Source organism: Rhipicephalus microplus, chromosome 7, assembly GCF_043290135.1.
Source record: "Rhipicephalus microplus isolate Deutch F79 chromosome 7, USDA_Rmic, whole genome shotgun sequence".
Classification (NCBI taxonomy): domain Eukaryota; kingdom Metazoa; phylum Arthropoda; class Arachnida; order Ixodida; family Ixodidae; genus Rhipicephalus; species Rhipicephalus microplus.
In genome coordinates this window covers 131,491,933-131,505,889 of record NC_134706.1, presented here as the reverse complement: position 1 = coordinate 131,505,889, position 13,957 = coordinate 131,491,933, and positions in this window count along the sequence as shown.

The window sequence follows — 13,957 nt, the reverse complement described above, 5'->3', positions numbered from 1 at the left end:
TGAACTCATGTACTCAGAAATGAGTAAACTTGAGTTGAGTTGAGTTGAGTTGTCTCGCACCATTCGCCGAAGAATATAAATCTCTTTCTTAATCTGAGGACAGTACTTGGAGGAACTGTGCGCGCCGTGGCAGTTGGGGCATGTTAACGTAGTTGCACTACAGTCGTCTTTTGAGTGGTGTTCATCGCATCGGGGGCACACTGCGGAATATCTGCAAACGCCCTTCACGTCACCAATTTTCTGGCACTTGAAACACCACATAGGCTTCGGAATAAATGGGCGAACCTGGTGACGAAAATGGCCAACCTTCACGTAAGAGAGAAAGCAGTCACCCTCTAATGTTATTTGCACACAACGAGAGTTGCCTAGGCGACCAGCATGAACAATGACGTTGTTTTCACTCACTCATTTTATCAGTACAGGAAAATCTTCATTGGCGATTTCAGTGTCTATATCATATATAACTCCTGTTATGGTGTCAACATTCGCTCGTATATTGAATCAGACTTTAATGTTTCTCAGCTCCGACACATGTTGTAGCGTGTTCAGTGCACTCGGGTTCATCACGTCGATTGCCAAAATATTCTTCCTCGTGTTTATCCTGATGTCCTTAATCTCGTTAGGCACAATGTTTTCAAGGTACAAGGACAGTGCTTGCCTGTTGAGGATGCGTAGATGGGCAGTAGTGGTCTGCGGCACGCACAGAATGGAGTGAGGTCATCGCTGAGGCGCTGTCCTCACAGTGGCTGTACTTGATGCCGATGATGCGTTCATTATTCTTCGTTTGGCCTTGCGGTAGAGCCTAGGTTTGAAGTCGTCTTCCGAAGACTCGTCGTCTGATGCTGAGTGCAGCTTGGTGTTCTCACTCTCACTAAATGCATTACCATGCTTTCTTGAAGCAATGCCCGTGGATGAACTGGTACAGGGCGAGATCTCCGGGGATCGTACATCCATTAGCGCGATTTAGGGGGCTGGAGACCCCGTTGTTGCGCTGTGGAACACAGAAGGTACAGCACAGACCACAAGATGTGTTCCACAAAAGAAGCTTCAATTTCTGGGTTCTCTAATGCGATAGTATGCGCGGCCGTCCGGGGCTATAATATTGGAACTAATAGGTTGCCTAATTAATCTGTTTTATTATCCTAACGTGCCTACCAAATATATACGTATGAAATAAGATTATTCCTCTATTCTAAGAATAATGTCGTTTCTTTATTTAAATAAATATATGCATTAGATCACGCACTACAATTTCCTAGGTCTTCGGTAAACATTATATGATATCTCTTTATTCTAAATCTCAACCATCCATTTAAAACCACTCAATTCTTCGCCAATCCCCCATAGTGGGTATGCCTTACGGACAATAGGTGAGCAAGAACAAGAACAAGATAAATTGGAGCCATGCGTACACGCAGTGCGGGCCAAAATAGGGCGCGATAGTGAAGCATTGTCCTCAAGCAACATTGTGTTTTCGCCGGCGGAGGAGCGTTGGCGGCATGTAGTGGGTCGAAGGCTGGCACCATCCTAAAATAGGTGGCCCTGTAGCCCCCCTACGTCCGCTACGCACGGAAAAGCAGCTAGGGTAGCCTGGAAGGGATAAACCTGCGAACCCCAGTGGCGTGTGAAGCATAGGCAAAACATCGTGCCAGGCGAACTCGTCGTGGTGTACTGCAAAAATATTATCCCTTGAGTACGTAAAAAGGCATAGGTAACATACTGGCAACCACTTCCGCCAAAAAATATAGTTCACCAGAGATCACGTAGAACACATGGAACGTACAGCCCGTTCAACTTTCACGGAGATCTCTGCTATAAAGGAATAAAGTAACAGCTGCTACGGAACAACACCTGCTTCGTAGGGCCATTTGTCCCACATTATTCCTAATACTATTCCTACATGTCTGTAAATGACAAACATGTTTTCATTAAATTGAACATGAGGCATACGTAATCAATCCCGTGCCACTATTCCCGGACCACAATTGCACCTAATCGAGTGGCAGCGACACCTGGGAACTTTTGACAGCCCCTGCACATGCTAAAAAATTTACAAAGTAATTAAAATGTTTAAAAACTAGCAAGGACAAGTTTTACAATTCACTGAAATTGAATTTTATTTCGTCATAATCCTAAAACAAAATCCATCACAGACATGCCACAAATCGTGTGAACGAAAATTGTCAAAAAATTATTTTAATTTGGTGGCTTGTATCTGGAATTTAAACTACCAAGAAGGAATATCATAACTTCCGGATACCCAAAGCACCTGTAATGTTTTCCTATTATAACAAGATTGTGCAGACTTCTTTTCTGAAAAAGAGGAAAAACATTTTTCCAGCACAATTGCACCCGGCGAATACACAGCAAAAGACAGTGCGAGCACAATAATTTATTCATTTCAAGACTTCTAATAGGCTTGTTACAGGCACTAGCTTGCAGCACAAAAATACATCATCACACATAATAAATAAAAATACGTATATTACAGAATAAATGGCTGCAAGTACAAACAACTTCATAAACACACAAAAATATTGGCTAACAATATTAGTTGATGTAAAAAGAGCAAAAAAGTCATTCAATGTACTAAACAATACAACGATTAGGGTTATGCTGTGCAAAACCACCGAGCGTCTTTTTGACCATCACGAATATGGCGGAAAAAATTTCACGTTTCTCAAAGTTGGAAACTAGTCCTGGTCATTTGCTTTTGTTGCCAAAAATTTTGCTCCCTAGTTATGAGAGTCTCTAATATGGTGCCGACTGAGCTGAAAATCGTCAAACAACAGCTTTTTCAAAAGTCGTTTTATAATGCACTCAATAAATGGCATTTTTATAATGCATTCAATAATGACTTACTTATGTATATCAATTCTTTGAGAGCTTTTGCCACAAGCATTGTTGAATAATGTGGCCAGGTTTGGGCTTTTTTCTGGTAACATGGCAAATTCCAAGGACACAAAAAATATGTGCTGGTGACCGTTTTCATATGCCACAAGTTAAAAATAATTTACACACTGAAATTTAGTAGATGGTCTAAAAAACTGTGAATTCAACTTTTTGTGGGGGAAAATTTCTGTACTCAGCATCGAAAAGCTTGCCTTGGTAGTCGGTTAAAAAATATGCACAACATTTCATTTTGAAGCTCTATGTACTACCTCAGTATAGGTGAAGTTACTAAAAGGTATTTTTTTACTCGAGCAGTATTCTTGAAATAAGTATATCCACCAGCTTTACCCCTACTTACCTCAAGCAGCATGAAACACTCGCAAGGGCAATCTTCAACAGACTTTCACAGGCCTAGAGTAAACAAAGCAAGCTTGATGCGGAGCAATTGAAATTAGAATGGGGCTATCATCTGCATTTCATTGCCAACAGAGGTGCGCTACAATGAATGTCGCTAGAGTGTGGAGACCAGTAGCGTAGCAAAAAGATAATTTTCGCGTGCGGGTAATGTGTGAGGGGAAGGCGGCTTTGGTCATACTTTATGTACATTCTTGTGTATTTGTATGAGTGCATGTAGGTCTGCACATGCTGAATTAAGCAAATCACAGCATATCTACGGAGTGAACGATGATATGTGGGGCGAAGCTTCAGAGAGTTTTATCGGTAACCGTGAATCTTTCTGTCTGTCTGTCACTCACACAAGTGCCTTCTGCTTAGTCATCGATAAACTATATGGTCACGAACCGGTCACAGTAGAAGGACAATCCACGGCTTTAGGATAAAACAATACCTGGACTGTGCTGCGGGAGGGGAGAGTTAAGCAGCTGCTTTTGCCTTCCTGGCTATGCCACTGGTCATGACTCTCAGAAGAGCCATCAATCTGTTAAAAAGTATACAGTGCAAAGTTATCCTTTATGCACAACATAAACGAGACTATCGCCTTGGCTACCATTCTTTAATGGATTATTTTTCTCGCTTCGGTATTCATAAGACAGGCTTTGGGTCTCAGGGAGCAGGGTGCTCTCCTAAAAGCCAGAAAAATAAGAAACGTTTGTTTTACGATAGCGTTCATCAGTGTACTGCATCAATGCTACTAGCATGCTACAAGACCTGTGTACAAAATGTGTATAAATATTTTTATTAAGTGTTTAAAACGCACCTACTGCACTTGCAGAGCTCCCCAGGAAAGCAGGATGTCTGACTTTATATCTATAAAGCGGCGTTACTCATCTGGACGTCACCACACTGAACCTAGTCCTTGTATCACCCCTCTGGTGGCAATGGAATGCAGATGATAACCCTATTCCCTTTTCAATTACTCTGTATAGAGCACCAAATTCACTCTCTGTATTTCGGGTCAGTGGAATTCTGCTAAAGATTGCCCTTGCGAGTGTGTCATGACGCTTGAGTTATGTTGGAAAAAGCTGGTGCAAATACATTCTTAAAAAATGCCAATTTGAAAATAATACACTATTGTAATTCCACCTTTAATTAGCTTGTGCATAGAGCTTTAAAATAAAATGTTGGGCATACAAAAAGTCCGACTACCAAGGAAATGTTTTGATGCAGGATACCGCGGATTTTCCAAACAAAGTGACACTCACAATTTTTCTCAGAGTATCTGCTATAAGATCAGTGCCTATTTTTCTTTTGTAGCATATTCAGAGGCCACCAGCACATAGTTTTTGTATCCTTGAAACTTACCATGTTCGCGGCGAAAAATCCCAAATGCGGCAACTTTATTCAATATTGTTCGTGAAAAGCCCTCAAAAGATTGGTATACATAATTAAGCCATTATTTTAAAGTTAGATTATTTTATTACCTTGCCAGAGATGTCTTTTATCGACTGCATTTGAAAAACTTATTTCAAAACAAATTGATTGACACCTTTTGCCTTACTAGGCGCCAAACAATAGGCTCTCTTAAATAGAGAGGAACATATTTAGCAACAAATTGAAATGACCAGGACGAGTTTCGTACTTTGAGAAATATTTGAAAATTTTATCAGCCACATTCGTGATGGTCGGAAAAACAGATGATTTGGCATGAATTGACTCGTTAGAAATAACATCAACATTTCATTCAAAAATGTGTCAAATATTTTTAAAAATTAGAGAAAAGAGGCACTGGCGTGCTACAGGTGGCATTGCCTTCTTGTGGCGGAAGGCATCTTCAAATCGGTACGAAAATAACTATGGCAGTAATCATAGAAATTAACACAATTATCTATTTCACCAGTGGTAATAGCCGGTCGGGTCGAATAAGCAAATTTAACTTCTTCCTACAATTATTCTATAGCCAGTTTAAAATTTAAAAAAGCGGCCACAAATAATCACCGCAGGGTGATGCATTCTGCTCAATTTAGCTGGCGAAACCGAAACCAGCGCACCAAACAGTGCATCTATCATTCACTTCGACAATGTCGTCCATGGCGACACTGTTTCTCTTGCATGGCAGGAGATTAAGTAGTCGTCGATAAGGGACCCAAAGCAAAGTGTCTAAATTGACGGTTGATAACGGCTAGAGAAACATTGTCGTCATTATGGGCGTTGTCGAAATGAATGGTAGATATGCTGTCTTGTGCATCGGTTCTCATTTCGACAGCTAAATAAGGCAGATTGCATCACTCCATGGTGATTATCAGTGGCTGCTTCTACAAAATTTCAAACTGGCTATAGATTTTTGGTAGAAATGATTTGAGTTTGCCTGTTTGACTCGACCAGTTACTACCACTGGTTAAAAAAGTAATTGTCTTAATTGCTATATTACTGCCGCAATTATTGTTTGTGGCTATCTGAAGCTTTCTTTTGTCACAGGAAAGGCAATGCCGCAACTAGTACGCAAGTACCTTCTTTCTTTAATGTTTAAAGAACTTTGAGCACATTTTTTTTAAAAACCTTGTATCTCATACACACGCAGACCATGAGAGCTAAAAAAACAATGAAGAACTAGCAAGAAGAAATAACGAGCTCATAAAGAGACGGCCCCATAGCTAGGAATGTTTTCGGTTGGGCGGGCACATGTTGATGGCCATAAAAATGATTTTATTCATTACTTATGCTCAGTAAAACAACCGACAACATGCGAATTTGGGGGGCGGGGGACTACTGCGGCACCCCTCTAGCTACAGGCCTCCACTAAGCACACTTCCTTCGAATACTGCAGATGTCACATAAGCAGAAGAAAAGGAGTCATTATTAACAGATGTACTTGGAGGTCTGCAAAAAAGAAAGTCTTTAACCCAAGTGAGCACATTCAGAGGAATGTATTGCTGTGTTAGTAAAATATGTAATGAAAAACCCTATCACGAGCTGTAGAAAAATATGGAAACAATGCAAAAACCTGAGAGCCCATGTCAAGTAACTAATGTATACAGTGAAGTCTAGCAAGTCCAGTGTCACATGAAAATACTTACGAAAGCCACACTCATACTTGAATATGATGTTACGAACTTCCAGCTAGAGATCTTGCCTTGCAACAGGAAGGCTTCTACTCACCATAGATTAAACTTCTTGATTTTTGTACAGGTTGGCAATTATGAGTCTGATCTTACTAGTTTAAAAGTTGCCTAAGCATGCGCTCTCGAAATCAAGGTATAGTTGCTGACTTTTTATACAAACTCCTTCATGGCACCGCCACTCATCCCACTGAGGTAATGTGAAACTACGAACGAAAATTTTGATGCCCTAGTGGGTGCTGTTTTGACTTTTTGTGCTCTAGCTGGCTAATTTGGTATGCTTTCAAACAGAGTAACATTGTGACAGCGATGTTTAGAATATTCTTGCTAGGTTTCTAGCACTAAATTTTTGCATGCACTACAACTTGAGGTTGCCAGTGTCACATTAAATGCAGAAATTACAACTGTGGGTATTGAAGGTCATTATTCGAAGGCTATGTTTTGAATGTTCGATGCCTGCAAGAGCCTATCGACACCGCCGAGTCCTACCTCGACCACGCCGGTCTCAGGTGCTCAACCACGAAGTCGGAGCTGTTGATCTATTTGCCCGAACGCCGTGGTGCCAAGCCCAAAGGGTGGAAACCTCCGGCGGAACGCAATATCACCCTCCACACCAGAAACGGTCGTACTGTACCCAAGGTAGACACCATCAAGGTCCTCGGCATGATTATCGAGTCCCACGGAACCAACACCCAAGCAGTACACAAGCTCAGGACTAAAGCTGAAAACGCCATACGACTCGTACGTAGAGTAGCCAACAGGCACCATGGCCTCAAAAAAGACAACCTGCTGCGTCTCGTACACGCGTTTGTTTTTTGCCATTTCACCTACGTTGCCACTATACACAAATGGCTACGTGCTGAGCGCGATCAACTCAACGCGCTTATTCGCAAGGTGGTCAAACGAGCAATTGGCCTCCCTCTCACCACTCAGACGCACAAACTCCTCGAGCTTGGCGTACATAACACGCTAGAAGAGATCGCCGAAGCTCAGGAACGCATGCAATTGACCCGACACACCACCACCAAGGCGGGCCCCCAAATTCTGCGCAAGCTCGGCTCCTTCTCCTCGAGGGCCAGGGACCCCCCAGAGTTGACTCTAATTCCCCGTGAAATCCGCGACCTTATCACGAGGGCTCTCATTCCACGAAATGTACACCCCGACTACAACAGAGGCAGGCACCTTGCGCGGGCGACCGCCATTCTCAAGCGCATAGAGATGGAAGCGGACAACGTCTCGTTCGTGGACGCCGCTGCCTATCACAACAACCGAGCCTTCACCGCGGTCGCGGTATCATCTGTGCGGCAGACGCTTAACTCTGCCACAATCCTCAACCGAAACACCGAAGTAGCGAAGCAAGTAGCTATAGCTATAGCTATGCTCCACAGCAAACGGGAATTCATCTACAGCGACTCCAGGCCGGCCATCAAAGCCTTCGAACGCGGAGTCATCTCCAACCAGGCGTTAAGTACCCTGCTCAAAGCGGACCCGAGTGCCCTGAAGCACCACACTGTCATCTGGTTCCCCGCCCATTTCGGCCAGGTGCCGGGTGCCCTATCCAACATCAACGAGATCGCCCATGATGCAGCGCGCACACTTACCGACCGCACTGCCTCAGGGCAACCCCATCTTGCTGAGTAAGATACCAATCGGGATGCACCAATTACGTACAGTAAATAACAAATCACTTTTACCTGGAATGCCGCATTTTTCCACCCCCGCATCTGAAACTTTATCGACCTCAGGAATTAACCCTACGCCTATTACAGACACACATGTACCCAAACCTTGCCACGCTTCACGTTTATTATCCCGATTCATACCCCTGCGACACATGCCCACCAGGTGGACACACAGCGACTTTCGCACACATGCTCTGGGAGTGTAGAACAACTCCTCTCGACTCTACCTCAAGCAAGTGGGAGAGGTCCCTCAGGAGCTCACTTCTCGCTGACCAGCAATGGGCCGTTCAGCAGGCCCACGAAGCGGTCGCCAGGTACTCCCTGTCGGTCCCACGTGGGAGACGCCCGCTACGCGCTAAGCGCGTCCTGCAGGACTGAAATAAAGTTTTTTCATTCCATTCCATGTCTAAAGCAAACTTCAAACTGGGTAATGACAACAAAGTAAGCATCATCTACCTGGTACAGGTTTGTTTCGCACTCACCAACGTGCAAGAACATTAACAATGAGTATGAAATCTTGACTGTAGTGCTATAGCTTCATGCAACGAATATATGGGTGTGCTTATGAGCGGCTTGATCACCTGTCACTGTTCCATGCTGCTGAACTGAACGCTGAACCGTCCAGAATTGGCAGTGGGGGATGCAGCGAAAATGATGGCACTTGATAATTTGCTGGTGATGCGGCGACACAAATTCCTCCAACGTCAGGTCACCAAGGTGCTTGTGGCATAATCAGTCATAGTGGCGCTGACATGAGAGGTGACAGCTAGCCCTAGAACAATGGAAGCAGCACCTGGAAGATAATAAATAGTGAGTGTGACATTGTAACTGCTGTGTCATGACCCTGTGACATGAATACGTGACATGCTTGTCTAACACGATGTCAAATTTCTTCATCAGTCACGTGTTTGCGTACCTGCACGCTACTCTCTATGGGATGTGGGTATGACCCACATGTGATTCACTGCCTATGTTATCTCAGTAACAGCAAGAATTCACTTTGGAAATCTCTGAGTAAGCATTAAGGAGACAGTACAAGAGTACATCTGTTACCACTATTAGCAGCTTCACAACGAGTTAAAATTTTCAATGAAAAGATACAGTAAATATCACTTGCGGCTGCATTTGAACCTTGGAATTCAAGAGAGAGAGATAAAGATGCAAGAAAAGGCAGGGAGGTTAACCAGACGCACATCCGGTTTGCTACCCTGCACTGGGGAAGGGATGAAGGGGAGAAAATAGGTTGCAGAAAGATGAGAAGGTACACACAATTACGAGCACACTCTGCACACAAAATGGTCCGGAGTCAAGTCGATTCAAAACCATCCGTAGCTGGCATCGCTGTGTGTCGTAGCAAGCGCAGCTGCACAGGACGTGTTCGATGGTCTCTTCATCTCCGCAGTAGTCACATGTAGGAGTGTCTGCAATACCAATGCGAAAGGAGTACGCCTTTCTGAATGCAACACCCAACCAAAGGCGGCATAACAGTGTCGCATCGGAGCGGGAAGGTTGTGATGGTAGCTTTAGCTTGAGCGAAGGATCAAGTTCATAAAATTGACACCTTTGGAAGCTGGTAGACGACCAGAACGTGCGTGTGAAATCTCCAGCCAGCAGGTAAAGTTGTCTTGCTGCATCATTCCTTGATAGAGGAATCGGGACTACACGGGTTTCTTCATGGGCTGAGCGGGCTGCATCATCGGCTAATTGATTTCCGGTAATACCGATATGTCCAGGCAGCCATTGATATATAATATCATGCCCTCATGCTGGAGCTTCATGATGGCAATGTCTTATTTCTTGTACCAGTTGGTCATGGCTCCTCCTACGTATGGCAGACTGCAAACTCTGAAGCGCTGCCGTCGAATCACAGAATATGACCCATTTTCCTGGACGTTCTTGAACGAGATATTGTAAAGCAGCCCTTATAGCAGCAAGCTCTGATGCTGTAGATGTAGTCATATGCGACAACTTAAACTTGATTGTCATTTCTGCAGCCGGAATTACAGCGGCACCTGATGAGCTGCTGGATGAGACGGACCCATCAGTGTATATCTGTGTTCAGTCTAAGTACAACTCATGTAATAATAGCAGTGTTGCTTGCTTCAATGCTACTCTGGAGTGACTGCTTTTCTTTTTGATTCCCGGAATTTCTAGACGTACTTGCGGCTGGTCGAGGCACCACAAAGGGCATGCCGTTCTCGCAGCTGGCGTATATCCTGATGGAGTGCTGTTTAGGTGCTTGGCTATGACGTCTGAAAACGTAGCACGTGGTCTTCCGGAAGGTAGAAGGGCCAAGTGGTGGTCGGGGACACGGCTAGCATGTCGAATGTGCGATCTGAGGCAATCCACAACTATATATGTCCTGACCAGATGGTCTTCGGCAAGCATGATTGTGGCATAAGTAGAAGCGCATCGGGGCAGTCCTAGGCAGATACGCGGTGCCTGACCCTGCAAACTCTCCAATGAATGAGTATTTGATTTGCAAGTGTTAGTCAGTACCGGCAAGCTGTAGCGCAATAGACCCAGAAATAGGGCCCTGTACAGCTGTAGCATGGAGGCCACAGAAGTTCCCCATGCTTTACCGCACAAGAATTTCATGATATGCACAATAGATAGCAGTGTCTTCTTCAAGTACGCACAATGTGGGCTCCACGAAAGACTTCTGTCGATTATTATGCCCAGGAAACGATGCGTCCGTGCATATTTGACACTCTGCCCATTGATGTAAACAGGGTATGGCGTCATTGGTTTGCGTGTAAACGCCATCAACGCGCACTTCACAGTTGATATATTTAGGCCTTGTTTCTGAAGGTAGGCTGTTGTGAGGGTTGCTGCCCGCTGTATTCGTGCACGCACCTGAGGGCGAGTAACTGCAGCACTCCAGAGGCAAATATAATCGGCGTATATGGATAGGCACACCGACTTTGGCAGAACCTTCACCAGACCAATGAGGGCCACATTGAACAATGTGGGGCTTAAAACACCTCCCTGAGGTACTCCGCAGTAGGTGTAATGTTGGGCAGTTGTACCCTCATATGTTTGTACAAAGAAACCTCTGCCAGTTATATAATCTTTTATCCATTGAAACATTCGTCCACCAATGCCCATTGCTGCGAGAGAAGTGAGGATGGCATCGTGAGCTACATTATCATATGCACCCTTCACGTCAAAAAAGAGTTCCACTGATATGCGCTTGTGACTTTTTTCTTGTTGAACAAATGTCGATACATCAAGGACACAGTCAATGGAGGAGCGGCCCCGACGAAAGCATGCCATGCAAGAAGGGTATTTGGTGTATCGTTCCAAGTACCAGTCGAGACGAAATAGAACCATTCTTTCCATCACTTTTCCGAGGCAGCTTGCGAGGGCAATAGGGCGATACGCTGTCAAGTCCAATGGTGATTTTCCCGATTTCAAAAGTGGTATTAATCGACTTATTTTCCATTCTCGGGGAACACTGCCGCTGAGCCAGGAGTTGTTGAAGCATATTAAAAGTTCTTTTCTAGCTTTTTGTCCAAGGTGTCCCAACGCACTATAAGTAATACCATCAGGACCTGGCGACGACATGCGCTTAGAGGCGACTAACGCACCTTCCAGTTCTTCCATGGTGAACGGAGTGTCCATTTCTGGTAATCGCGTCTCAGGAACGATCACGGCGTCGATGCTCTCGTTCATAATATTCCCGGCAACTCTCGTGCACAATTCTTCAGCCACCTCGAGTTCTGTTTTTCCATGATGGAGTGCCAAAGCTTTAAAAGGGTGCCGTTGTTGCGGAGAGGAGCGAAGACCACGAACTGTTCTCCAGATATATGACAGCGGTTTATGAGGGTCTAGAGATTCGCACAATGCTTTCCAGCGTTCGCTCTCCAGTTTGTAAATGCGTCGTTGAATCTTTTTCTGGAGCCGCCTTGCTTCCCTCAGATCGTAAATTGATCTTGTGCGTCTGTATCGTCGTTCAGCACGCCTTCGTATAGCTCGTAATTTTTCCAGTTCGATGTCAAACTGTGTTACTTTAGACGAAAATGGTAATTTATATTTGGACGCTTGCATAGCTTCCACTATGGTATTTTTCAGGCTGCAGGCGAGGCCTTCTTGGCAAGCGTTCTCAACAAGCGATGCAAACATCGACCAGTCAGTGCCAATTGCAACACCGGAAGAGAAATTTTTTATGATACCATCGATCGTCACGTAGGTGGGTATGTGATCACTCCCATGAGTCTGAATATCGCAAAACCACTTAACTTTGTGAGAGAAGCACCGTGACACCAATGTCAGGTCAAGGCAACTGCCATACGTGAGACCCCGCAGATATGTGGGGGTACGATCGTTCATGATGGAAAGGTCGTAATCGGAAGCGAATGTAACAATGTTCCGGCCCCTGGCATTCATCCTAGTGCTCCCCCAAAGCATGTGATGGGCGTTGAAGTCACCGGTGATGATCCAAGGCCCATCGGTTCTCATTAGGATGTCTTTTAATCTGTCGCAGTCAAATCGCGATGGCGGAGATATATATCCACCAATAAGCGTGAACGAAACTGCATTCTTCTTCACACGAAGAATTCAAGGTGGTGGTGGTGGTGGAATTCAAGGTGGTGTACATAGCAACACTAGTGGTTGTAAATGCTCCAGAAAAGACTAATCAGCCATCGTATTGAAGCAATGCCTAGTGTGTTTGCAATGTTGACTATCCTTGTTAAAAAACAATGCAATGAAGAATAAATATGTACTCATATATGACTTAACAAGCTACAATTAAGCGCTGTTTTACGTGGCAGAAATTATAATATGCGCATCATGGCAGCATGACATGCACTTGGTTTTGATAAACCTGAAGACTGTGCTCTTAAAAGCACAGGTGTGAGTGCAGGCATAATATTGTACCATCAGCTACTCCTGAGGCATCACTGCGATTGACATATATGGTAAGCCCTTGTTATGCTGACACCTCCTAAGTTTACACAGAAATATATATCAACTTAGTAACAATTTACTCAAGGAGTAAAAAAATGCAGCCAAGAGAGGTTGCCATTGAATCTTTCAGACGAAATTGATCTCCAGAAATCATGAGATTCACTGTATTGTAGTTGTATTTAGTCTATAAGAATGTTTAAACACCACATATTTTAAAGCTTTTTTTGTGCCCTCTGCTGCACTCTAAATATTATTTATATCCCAGATATACCACTAGCAGAACTTAAAAAACAGTGTGTTTATAACAAGCGTGTTAAATCAAATATATGCAGCAAAATATAAAAGTAAGTGTATAAGGGCTTCAAAAACTTCTTGACACTAATGACCTGAACCAATCACTTGCCATGTAATATTTCAGTTCTCCCTGAAAAGAATAAGAGCTTTCCAATTTAGTATACATTATTGACACTATTGCAACCCATCATGTAAACCAATTTACTATTTATCAGCTATTAATGACCAAAGCACATTGGAAGTGTGCAAAAAGCTTGAGAGTGTGAAAAAAAAGCATACCTTTTGTGAATGTGAAAGCTTCTGCTGAAATAAACTGTAAGGCTTGTTTCCAATGGAAAAAAAAGTCATCGATTCTATGTCAATCACAATGTTGAGGTATCAACTCTGTTTCCAAGTGAAAAAACGAATTGATTGTATTTCAGTAACAACAATAAGGTATCAACTCTATTCCTGTAAAGGTGGAAGTTACACAAAGATATTAAGTATATCTCACCCTGTAGCCTTCAAACAGAACGGAAGAGAAAGAACACAACTTTTAATGAAGCTGCACCTTAAAAGAACCAACTAGCTTCATGATAAGCGCCCCACTATGGTTTAAATGTTTTGCCACTTTTTCAATCTTTGACCAGCAGTATTTAACTGCAGATAACACCAGCCGCACAA